Source organism: Mesoplodon bidens, assembly GCF_964165515.1.
Source record: "Mesoplodon bidens genome assembly, chromosome: 9".
Taxonomy (NCBI): domain Eukaryota; kingdom Metazoa; phylum Chordata; class Mammalia; order Artiodactyla; family Ziphiidae; genus Mesoplodon; species Mesoplodon bidens.
The window spans coordinates 30,211,231-30,224,298 of NC_138166.1; the positions used below are offsets into that span (position 1 = coordinate 30,211,231).

General features: G+C 38.7%; 1 long non-coding RNA gene across 1 annotated transcript in view; it reads right to left on the reverse strand.

Annotated features, from left to right (window-relative positions):
• Positions 1–13,068, reverse strand: part of LOC308622355 — a 73,736-nt gene that overhangs the window by 41,859 nt on the left and 18,809 nt on the right. The window contains exon 2 of the long non-coding RNA XR_014016613.1: positions 5,133–5,197. This is a non-coding gene — a long non-coding RNA (uncharacterized lncRNA). The remainder of the gene's footprint in view (positions 1–5,132; positions 5,198–13,068) is intronic.

The window sequence follows — 13,068 nt, forward strand, 5'->3', positions numbered from 1 at the left end:
TGGTTTCTCTCTTTCCCAGTTGTGACTATGATTGGAGAAGTGTAGCAACCCTAGCCTGAGGAAGGTATGATTATCGGGAACTCTGACTCTTTGGGAAAGAGGGTGGGGGTGTCACACCACCAGGGAGCTCACTAAGACCAGCAGCGATTATATCTGAGGTTGCAAAATGATTCCAACAGAGAAATGTAGCAGAAGAATTCAGTGATCAAATGATAGGCATACTAAATTCAAAAGAACGTGTATTATATGGTTCAAGACCATATTTATGTTGCAAATAACAATGTACTTCTAGGAAAGGAATAGCATCTTTCTCATTAAGTCTTGTTAATTTGAACTGAATTGGTTTTCATTATTTTTTGTATTTAATGTGTGAATTTACTTTGAGATTATGAATGTGCAAGATCTATACGCATAAAGAGCTTAAATCTAGTTTTATGGTTGTATTTATATAATAATATTTGTCATCACTGAGGGTCCATGGAAACTGGTTTCTCTGAAAGAGATTTGTTTTATATTACCGGGGTATGAGAAACACTTTACAAAGCATTAGTACCTGAGTGATGATCTGGTCTCCTTGAGTTTCCTCTAAATCAGAATACAGACAACTTGGAGTCTGAGCTAACACAGCTTTCCAGAGAAAATTACATGACTCTGGGGGGAGGCCAAAAAGGCTCAGCAAGCAGGCCCTGGTCCAGTTGCTGCCATAATGAGCTTTCTTGATCCTAGTATAACAAAAGTGATCTGTGACAATTTGGTACCATTAAATGATTGCTACTCAACGTGGGAAGTTTAACTTTCTCAACGTTAACAAAATTAGAAGTAGATCTATTCTTGTAGCCATTCCACATGGACTTCTTTCTCTCATGTTAAAGTTTAAAAGTTTCATTTAACTCATTTCTGGCAGTAAACCTAAGAGTATTCTCCCATATGAGTTGGAATGTGATCCTTTCAAAAATCCAAATACTACTATAATCATCAATGAGTTAATCCATCAAATACTCTGATTTTCACTTAGATTATGGGCAACTGAAACCTAAACAATTTAATTAGGGTCATAAAATATCACTGAATAACACAGTAACACAGCCAAGATAATTATTTTGGCAATCTAAAAACAGGACAGATTATGATGCTGAAGAGACTGGGTGGTTATCTACATCACGGCAACTAAAACAGTTGTACATTGATTCAGATGTCTCCACAGAGAAAGGCTGGAATAAAAGGAAATTACCTAGGTTTCTCTTATCAATGTGGAATCAGGAATTTAGCAAAACTCAGAGGAAGTTGCGTAAATTAAATAAATAAACATCAATTTCCTATTTTCACACCTAATTTTGTGAGAGAAAACCCACCCCCAAACCTAAATAGCAACTGGCAGAGATCCTTGCTCAGAATCATACATTTAATATCAATGGGAACAATAAACTTGAGGATCTGTGGACTAGACAAAAGCTATTTCATGCAAACTGGTACCTAAACTCTTTTCCTAAAATAAATAAATAAAATTACATTGAAATAAAAATAAAGCAACAAAACTTTTCAAAGTACACGTTAGGAAATCCTTTCTTTTATCTAAATTCCCCATGTGTGATCGTAATATCCCTCTGTTTCCTGTTGATATGTTCACCCCAAAATGGAAAAAAGTCAGAGATGGTGAAAGTACATGGGTACTGGTATGGCATTAATACTTACACACTTGACTAATCAGAGTTACATAGACAAGAAATCTGAAGAAAATGTGCTCACAAGCATGGCAGCGGTTGGAGAAAAGATGACTAGGGTAGAGCAGCTAGCTACTCCTTCAGCTCCCCACAAGGTGGCATTACCTTGGTAAATGCCTCACAAGGCTTAGCTGTCAGTCTTGAAAGCTCAAAACCCTGATTTGTCTCAAAACTACAATGATGCACCATTTCACACTGGTCAGAATGGCCATCATTAAAAAGTCTACAAATAATAAATGCTGGAGAGGGTGTGGAGAAAAGGGAACCCTCCTTCACTGTTGGTTGGAATGTAAGTTGGTGCAGCCACTATGGAAAACAGTATGGAGATTCCTCAAAAAACTAAAAATAGAATTACCATATAATCCAGCAATCCCAATCCTAGGAATATAACCAGACAAAACTATAACTCAAAAAGATACATGCACCCCTATGTTCATAGCAGAACTAATCACAATAGCCAACACATGGAAACAACCTAAATGTCCATTGACAGATGAATGGATAAAGAAGACATGGTAGGGACTTCCCTGGTGACACAGTGGTTAAGAATCCGCCTACCAACGCAGGGCACACAGTTCGATCCCTGGTCCAGGAAGATGCAACATGCCACAAAGCAACTAAGTCCACACGCCACAACTACTGAGCCTGCGCTCTAGAGCCCATGAGCCACAACTACTGAGCCAGCGTGCCACAACTATTGAAGCCCACACACCTAGAGCCCATGCTCTGCAACAAGAGAAGCCACCGCAATGAGAAGCTCGCACACTGCAAGGAAGAGGAGCCCCCGCTCACTACAACTAGAAAAAGCCTGCGTGCAGCAACAAAGACCCAATGCAGCCAATAAATTAATTAATTAAAAAAAGAAGACGTGGTACGTATATACAATGGAATAACACTCATCCATAAAAAAAGAATGAAATAATGCTATTTGCAGCAACATGGATGGACCTAGAGATTATCATATGAAGTAAGTCAGAAAGAGAAAGACAAGTACCATATGATATCACTTTTCTTTGTTTTTTCTTTTTTTTTTTTTTTTGCGGTGCACGGGCCTCTCACTGTTGTGGCCTCTCCCGTCGCGGAGCACAGGCTCCGGACGCGCAAGCTCAGCGGCCATGGCTCACGGGCCCAGCCGCTCCGTGGCATGTGGGATCTTCCCAGACCGGGGCACGAACCCGTGTCCTCTGCATCGGCAGGCGGACTCTCAACCACTGCGCCACCAGGGAAGCCCTGATATCACTTTTATGTGGAATCTAAAATACGACACAGATGAACCTATCTGTGAAACAGAAACAGACTCACAGACATAGAGAACAGACTTGTCCTTGCCAAGGGGGAGGGGGATTGGGGAGGGATGGAGTGGGAGGTTGGGGTTAGCAGATGCAGTAACTTCAAACTATTATATACAGAATGGATAAACAACAAGGTCCTACTAACACAGGGAACTATATTCAATATCCTGAGATAAACCATAATGGAAAAGAATATAGAAAAGAATGTATATATATATGTATAACTGAAACACTTTGCTTTACAGCAGAAATTAACAGAACATTGTAAATCAACTATACTTCAATTAAAAAAAAACTGATTTGTCAGTACACCATGCAGCATCTCATTAATCCAGCTCGTAAAGACTGACACATAAACTCAATTTCAAGTATATTAATTTGCAAAGGAAAGGTTTACTGCTCCTGGGTGCTATGGCCTACACATTCTTTACCTATAGGAACAATACATGGGAAGCTAAATTATAATCAAAACATTTCTTGGTGACCATAACCTTGGAATGCGTGGTGTCAGTTCTATGCTATCTCTGGGCCAAAGCATGCTGTCCCTACACACAATCTTTGCTTCTTTTCTGAAATTTCAGGGCTGGCCAAGCCCCCACACCGTCTGACTGTCATGTTCTTTCTTTAGCTACTAAATATAGTCAATCAAGTTACAGTTCAATGTTACCTGCTGGTCAACCATTCTTCCTTTTTAGAGAAGATTCTTCTATTCTGTCCTATGATCTTTTAAAAATTTTAATTCTCAACAATCTAAAGTCTTATGAGAAGGAAGGGAGCTCACCTTCCCTGCTAAGTATTCACAACACATAGAAACCCTGAATTTCAAAAATTCCTCCTTCTTTAGCCTTCCCTCAGATGTCTCTGAACTGCCATCTGGGCCAAAGACTATTTTAAGCAGAAGAGAATTTGTGAGAAAAAGGGGGATGATCGAGAAGGGTGAGTACCTGGATATGGAATAAAAATTAGCCATAGTTTGTTCCCAGATGAATATATCAGTAGCTCAAAAACATATACAAGATGAAAGTAAGGATAAGAAAACCAAAAAGAGTGAGAAACTAGAAAAGTTAACAGAAGTCACAATTCATGCATAGTGAAACCTAGAACATGGAGTCGGCGAGAAAACAGTGCAGGCAGGAACCAAGAGTCAGAGTAGGACTAGGGCTGCCCCACTGTACATTCCAGGGGGTGCCTTTCACATCACCATCTACGTGAATGGTACCTGCTACAGCTTTGCTGTGTGCATGCTCAATATTTACAGAAGCCCTGGACATCAGATCAGCAGGAATTAAGGAACTGAAAGGGAAGGGCAAAACAGGCAGGACAGATGTGAGACGATTTAAAATTCTTCTATCTCTCTGTCCTAGTTAGGGAGCTTTTCTATAGTTCTGCCAAGGTAAGAAACACATTCTTTAAGTAAGATTGGTCTATGACAGCAAATTGAAGCCAGCTACATAACCTACTGAAGTGAGGAGGGGTAGGTGGGGAAGATGGCCAATCCCAAGAAATGCTGTTTACAGCTAGCATTTTATACCATGTCTCACACTGGACGATGTTTCCAAACATATATTCTGATCCAGCCCAATGCACCATTGAAAAAATGCTTCAGTGACTAAGAAATACTTCAGAAATGAGTAGAATGTATTCCCCTGGTGGGAATTTACAATTCTCAATAATTTATAATGACTCATACATAAAAGCCTAACATAGTTTATTTGGATATGAAATATCTTTCTTTTGTAACACTGACATTCTGTGGGTCACGCTTTAGGGACAGGCGATTACTGTCATGTGCAATAACTGCTTAATTCTCCCTCGGGACTTATAGTACATTTACGTTTAGAAATACTGTACTCCTAACCAAACAAGATGAGAGAAAAAGAGATCAGGGGAAGTGTATCCATTGGGAAATGGTTTGGAGTGCTAGAACTGAGGCTCAATTATAATAGCTAAAACCCATTAGGATCTCAATCTCTTTCTCTCTCTTCTTTCTCTGTCTCTGTGTTTCACTGTCTCTGTCTCTCTGTCTCTCTCACACACACACACACACACACACACACAAATTCTGGAGGAACACAGTTGGGGAATGCTATGTGGTCCTACAAAGTTATAAGGAACTTACCTTCCATCTTTTAATTCTGCCCTCCTTATGTCATGGCTTCCACACTCAAAGTTACATGGTTGTTCCTAGGAAGAAGGAGCAAGACAAGGCATAAAAGGCTCTCTGCTGAGCTGAGTCAGGCCACCACTTTTTTTTTTTTTAAGTTGGGTTAAATTTTACATACAGTGAAATATACAAATCTTACATGCACAATTCAATGGATGTACTGTATAACCAACTTCCCCTTAAGAGAAAATATTTTCATAATGGTAGCAAATTACTTTGTGTATCTTCCACTCAACTCCAGTCTCATAGGGAGCCACTATTCTGGTCCACTTTACCATAGTTTAGTTTTGTCTGCTCTTGAACTTCATATAAATGGATTCATCCAGGGTGTTCTTGTCTGTGTCTGGATTCTTTCACTCAACAAAATGATTTTGAGATTTATCCATGTGATAGAATTTATCATTTGTTCATTTATTTTTTGAATTTTTGCTAAGCAATATTCCATTGTATGAATATACCACAATTTTCATGCACTCTCCTGTTGGTAGACATCTGTGCTGTTTCCACCTTTGAGCTTTTATGAATAAAGCTCCATGACTACTCTTATACAAGTCTCTTTGTGCTGACATTATAAATTTCTGTCCACTGAGAGGCCTGGGAACAGCAATGTTCCAAGAGTAATGACTACACTTGGTGCCCAGTTCTTGACTTCTAAATACTGCCCTCCACTAAAAGAGAACCAGAGCTTTTTGGAGAAATGGCTAATTCATAAAGTGGGGCAAGGGAAGTACAAAATGAGCCTGGAAAAGAGGTTTGTTTGTTTGCTTGCTTACTGACTTTATAATTTTTATAAATAACAACTTTAAATTTATTTTCTAATCCATAAAAACCCATGCATCAAAGAAAGAAAGGAAGAGAAGGAAGGGAGGGAGGGAGGAAGAAAGAAGGAAAGGGAGAGAGAAAGAAAGAAGGAAAGGGAGAGAGAAAGAAAGAGGGAGGGAGGGACTTCCCTGGTGGTCCAGTGGGTAAGACTCTGCACTCCCACTGCAGGGGGCCCAGTTTCGATCCCTGGTCAGGGAACTAGATCCCCCATTATGCCACAACTAAGAGTTCGCATGCCGCAACTAAGAAGTCTGCACGCCGCAACAAATATCCCACGTGCCTGCAACTAAGACCAGGAGCAGCCTAAATAAATAAATAAATATTTAAAAAAGAAAAAGGAGGAGGGAGGGAGGAAGAAGGAAAGAAACAGTGGAGAAAACTGGCAGGCACCACCTTCATCAAGTGATAAAAGTGAACATTATAAAAAATAAGTGTGGTAGGTAGAATAATGTACCCCTACATAAAACTCCACATCCTAACCCCCAGACCTGTGAATATGTTACCTTAAATAGAAAACAGAACTTTGCAGATGTGGTTAAAGTTAAGGACCTTGAGGTGGGAAGAGTATGCTGGATTATCCAGGTAAATCCAATGTAATCAAAGGATCCTTAAAAGTGGAAAAGGGGGTCAGGAGAAGGAGTCGGAGAAGAAGATATGATGAAAGCAGAATTCAGAGTGATGTGATTATTGTTTTTAAAGATGAAAGGGAGGGACTTCTCGGGTGGCACAGTGGTTAAGAATCAGCCTGCCAATGCAGGGGACATGGGTTCGAGCCCTGGTCCGGGAAGATCCCACATGCCGTGGGGCAACTAAGTCCGTGCGCCACAACTACTGATCCTGCGCTCTAGAGCCCACGTGCCACAACTACTGAAGCCCGCATGCCTAGAGCTGGTGCTCCACAACAAGAGAAGCCATGCAATGAGAAGTCCGCGCACCACAACGAAGAGTAGCCCCTGCTCGCCACAACTAGAGAAAGCCTGCGTGCAGCAACGAAGCCCCAATGCAGCCAAAAATAAATATATTTTTAAAAAGATGCAAAGGAGCCACTAGCTGAGGAATGCAGGCAGCCTCTAGAAGCTAAAAAAGAAAGCAAATAGATTTTCCCCAAAGTCTCCTGAAGGAATTCAGCCGTGCTGATACCTCCATTTTAGCCCAGTGAACCCATTTCAGCCTTCTGATCTCCAAAAATGTAAAATAAATTTTTGTGGTTTTAACTCAATAAATTTGTGCTAATTTGTTACAGCAGCAACGAATACAATGAAATAAATCAAAGTTTTATTTTGATAGGATAGGATTCAATGACAGGAAACTGGCATTATTTCTGTGATATTTCTGAGAAAGGCACAGAACCTAAATTTAGTGGTGAGGACATATTAGACAAACACAAATGGTGGGACATTTTATAAAACTGGTCTGTCTGATTGCTGTGATTAGGACTTCCAATACTATGTTGAACAGAAGTGGTGAGAGTGGGCATCCTCGCCCTGGTCCAGATTTTAGCACGAAGGCTTTCAGCTTTTCACTGTTGAGTATCACGTTAGCTGTGGGTTTGTCATAAATCGCTTTTATTATGTTGAGATATGTTCCCTCTATACCAACTTTTGTAAGGGTTTTTATCATGAATGAATGTTGAATTTTATCAAATGCTTTTTCTGCGTCTATTGAGATGATCATGTGGTTTTTGTCCTTTCTCTTGTTGATGTGGTGTATCACATTGATTGATTTGCATATGTTGAACCACCCTTGTGACCCTGGAATGAATCTAACTTGGTTGCAGTGTATGACCTTTTTTATGTGTTGTTGAATTCGGTTTGCTAATATTTTGTTGAGAATTTGTACATCTATATTCACCAAAGATACTGACTTGTAATTTTCTTTTTTGGTAGTGTCTTTGTCTGGTTTTGGTATCAGGGTGATGGTGGCTTCATAGAATATCTTTGGGAGTGTTCCTTCCTCTTCAATCTTCTGGAAGAGTTTTAGAAGGATCAGTGCAAGTTCTTCTTTGTGTGTTAGGTAGAATTCCCCAGTGAAGCCATCTGGTCCTGAACTTTTGTTTGTAGGGAGGTTTTTTTTTTATTATTACAGATTCTACTTCATTTCCAGTGATTGGTATGTTCAAGTTATGTATTTCTTCTTGATTCAGTTTTGTTGGTATGTATGTTTCTAGAAAGTTGTCCATTTCCTTTACTTGTCAAATTTGTTGGCATATAATTGTTCACAGTATTCTTTTATGGTTTTTTGTACTTCTGTGGTATCTGTTGTGATTTCTCCTCTTTCATTTCTTATTTTGTTTATTTGGGTCATCTCCCTTTTCTTCTTGGTGAGCCTGGTCAGAGGTTTGTCAATTTTGTTTATCCTTTTACCAAAAGCTGATTCTTTGAACTAGAATTTGATTTATCTTCTGGAACCCTGCAGACAAAATCAAATCCTATAGGCTGATGTTATATATACTTTATGTAAGTCTTTTCTTCTCCATCTAATATTTCCAATTACTTGAGTTATTTTCTGATATCATGATTTCTTAGGTCATAATGTCCACCCCCTACTCTCCTGGTCACTCTCTTCTCAACATAGTGCACTTTTTCCACATACCCCTTAAAGGATGGGATTCTGAACTCTGGCAGGCACTCCCAAAGTCACCCAATCAGCATCCCATCATTTATATGTCAATTACAGTAGCTCTTGAACCTGGATACATATTAGAATCACCTGGGGGGTTTAAAAAACATACTGATGCCACCCCAGCACTTCCGTTTTAAAAGATCTTAAGTGACAATTGAGTACTGACACGCTTTAACAGCTGGTCAGGTGATTCAAATGTGCACAGGCCTATAAATTCCTTGGGAACAGATATACAATCCCTATTTGACATGCTTGGAGTCAGAAATGTTTCAGAATCAGATTTTCCCCCCAACCTTTTGAAAAGGTAAAATGATGCATAAATCATTAAGATGAAATACCCTTAGTGGGTCTGGATCTTTACCTTTCAGTCAAATACATAAATATTTTGGCAATGACATACATAAACATTCAAGTTGAGTGGAAACAAAAAAGACCATAAAAAGCCTCATGTTAGCTGAGACCTAGTTTTGCAACCAAATGAATTTTGGCACAAAATTTCAGAAGAAAACTGCAGTTTTGAAAACTTCCAAATTGTAGATAAGGGATTGTGGACCAGCCTTTAGTGGTATCTTTTCAGCATTTAGCCTGGTGCGCTGCCCAAACCTGTGAACTTAACACATATTTGGTGAATGAATGAATGAATGAGGCAAATTTTCTATGTGTTAACTTTTAACTTTAGAGGTATTAGTATATTTCCTAAAGTCAACTCTCCTCCAACTAATAGTGCCTTTGGACCTTAAAACTTGAAATAAGCTAATCTGAAAGTCATTGAAGGAGACTAAGAATCAGTTTGTTCTGCAAGGCCGGAGGCATAACCCTCCCAAACTTCAGACAATATTACAAAGCTACAGTAATCAAAAGAGTGTGGTACCGGCACAAAAACAGACATATGGATCAATGGAACAGAATAGAGAGCCCAGAAATAAACTCACACACCTATAGCCAATTAATCTTCGACAAAGGAGGCAAGAACATACAATGGAGAAAAGACAGTCTCTTCAGCGAGTGGTGTTGGGAAAGTTGGACAGCTGCATGTAAATCAATGAAGTTACAATACTCCCTTACACTATACACACAAAAAAACCTCAAAATGGCATAAAGACTTTAAGATAAGATATAACACTATAAAACTCCTAGAAAAGAACATAGGCAAAACATTCTCTGACATAAATTGTACCAATGTTTTCTTTGATCAGTCTCCCTAGGCAACAGAAATAAAAGGAAAAATAAACAAATGGGACATAATCAAACTTATAAGATTTTGCACAGCAAAGAAAACCACAAACAAAATGAAAAGACAACCTATAGACTGGGAAAAAATATTTGCAAATGATGCAACTGACAAGGGCTTAATTTCCAAAATATACAATCAGCTCATACAACTCAACGACAAAAAAAACCAAACAACCCAATTGAAACATGGGCAGAAGACCCAAATAGACCTTTCTCCAAAGAAGAGACACAAATGGCCAACAGGCGCATGAAAAGATGCTCAACTACAATAAGGTATATACCACCTCACACTGGTCAGATGGCCATCACTAAGATCTCTACAAATAAATGCTGGAGAGGGTGTAGAGAAAAGGGACTTACACTGTTGGTGGGAATGTAACGTGGTACAGCCACTCTGGAAAACAGTATGGAGCTTCCTCAAAAAACTAAAAATAAAGTTGCCATATGATCCAGAAATCCCACTCCGGGGCATATACCCAGACAAAACTATAATTCGAAAGGATACATGCACGCTTACGTTCATAGCAGCACTATTTACAATAGCCAAGACATGGAAACAACATAAATGTCCATCGACAGATGAATGGAGAAAGAAGATGCGATATACATATACAACAGAATATTACTCAGCCATTAAAAAAAGAACAAAATAATGCCATTTGCAGCAATATGCATGGACCTAGAGATTGTCATACTAAGTGAAATAAGTCAGACAAATATCATATGATATCACTTACATGTGGAATATAAAGAAAAAAGGGTACAAATGAACTTATCTACAAAACAGAAATAGAGTTACAGATGTAGAAAATAAATTTATGGTTACCAGGGGATAAAGGGGGGGAGGGACAAATTGGAAGTTTGGGATTGACATATACACACTACTATATATAAAATAGATAACTAATAAGGACCTACTGTATAGCACAGGGAACTCTACTCAATACTCTGTAATAGCCTATATGGGAAAACAATCTAAAAAAGAGTGGGTATATGTATATGTATAGATTCACTTTGCTGTACACCTGAAACTAACACAACATTGTAAATCAACTATACTCCAATAAAAATTTTTAAAAATTAGAAACAAAAAGCTGGTCTGTAATCTTCATAAATGTCAAGGTCTAAAAAGTGAAGGAAAAGACCAAAGAACTCTTCCATATTGATGAAGAGTAAAGAACAATGACAACTAAATGCAACCCATGGCTTGGACTGGATTCTTTTTCTGTAAAGGACATATTAAGACAGCAGGTGAAGTTTGAGGATTAGATAGTAATATATTTATTATGATTATGTAGGAAAATGTCACTGTAGGAAATACACACAGAAGTATTCATGGGTGATGGTGCATCATGTCAGCAACAGACTCTCAAATGGCTTAGGAAAAAAAGTTAATTATACTGTACATGCAACTTTCCTGTAAGTTTGAGATTAATTCTATTTCAAATAAAAACTAAAACAAAACTACAGAGAAAAACCTTTATCCATAGATTAAGTCTTCAGAAGCCTATGAATAAAGAAACTTCCTAGTATGAATTAACTTGCCCAAGAACAGGTAACTAGTCAATGACAGAAGATAACATGAAATGATAGATACAAGTTTCTGGCCTAGATTTATAAAGATTTTTCCCTGCTGGAGACAATTCTGTTTTGTTATTTTGGGTCATTTTAAATTGTCCAGTTCTTCATCTCAAAAATTTCAGATATTTCTGCCTTCAAAGTTGAGTTTAAATCCAGTTTCTGATTCTGTTCTCATTGTGTTGCTCAAAGCAGGCACATGGAGATCATTGATCTCTTTGGGTTAAGGTCGCCCTAAGCCAATTCTCCGGTGGTGGCAAGGTTGGGGGCGGGGTAGGGGAGGTAAGAGATAAGAAAGGGAGGGTATGGTTTTTCTTCTATTTAATTCTGTCTCTGCTTCTCAGAGCATTCTTCCCACCTCCCATCTCTCCCCAAATGAAAACCCCAAATGAGAGATATGTACCAAAATGTTTTGAGAATGTACAGTATTGTGGGAGAAAGAGAGAACCATTATCTTTCCTTCTCCCCAACCTAAGAAAGTATAATGACATAGTCCATATATCATTCTATAATTTTTTCACATATTGTAAAAAAGTCATTTGCATTATGACTTTTTCATGTGAATATTTAAAGCACCAGTGTTTCCAGTATTCTCTGAATACAGTCCGTGAGATAGCAGTTCTAATTTAATATCCTTCCATTTTTGTCAACAGCTCAGCTAAGTAATGACAACTCCAATAAGCAGCATATGCTCTTCATTCATCTTATCCCAAATAATTGTTTGAGCAAACAATTATTAGTCACTAATTTGCCATTTGTCAGAGATATGGGTTTTTTTTTTTTTGGTCAGAGATATTTTTATTCATGTATTTAACTACCAAATCCCTAGTCTGGGGCTCAGATATATTGTGACATCTTATCTTATAAGTACCCTTTTGATTCATGAACCTAAATCTCCATCTTTTCCCCTCCCTCTTCCACAGTCTCCCACCTCTGCCGAGCACTTTACTAGCCCCTTCCACTGCATTCTATGGCATCTCTGTTCAATTGTAAAAGCTCTCTGCACCCTCAAACTCTTCCAGAAGTATTTTTTCAGCTATAATTACACAATCTACATCTGGCTTTTCCCTGATGATATCTTTAACCTTAAAATCTGTCATAGTGGGATAATTCTTATTTTCTCCAATTTATATGAAAAAAGAGTTAAGCATTTCTTTGGGCTTCCCTGGTGGCGCAGTGGTTAAGAATCCGCCTGCCAATGCAGGGGACACGGGTTCAAGCCCTGGTCTGGGAAGATGCCACATGCCGCTGAGCAACTAAGCCTGTGCGCCACAACTACTGAGCCTGCACTCTAGAGCCCGTGCTCCACAACAAGCGAAGCCACCACAATGAGAAGCCTGTGCACCACATTGAAGAGTAGCCCCCACTCTCTACAACTAGAGAAAGCCCATGCGCAGTAACAAAGACCCAACACAGCCAATAATAAATAAATAAATAAAAATTTAAAAATAAAAAAATAAATGTTTTAAGAAGTTGAAAATAAAAAAGAGTTAAGCATTTCCTTAACTCCCACCACCCTTTAGCTGTCCTCATGCAACTTCCATTTTTTGCTCCCTCTACTGGTGCAGCCTGGCTTTCTAGGCTACACTGGCCTATGATTGACAAGGGTATGTCAAAGGGGCACAGAAGCCAACTC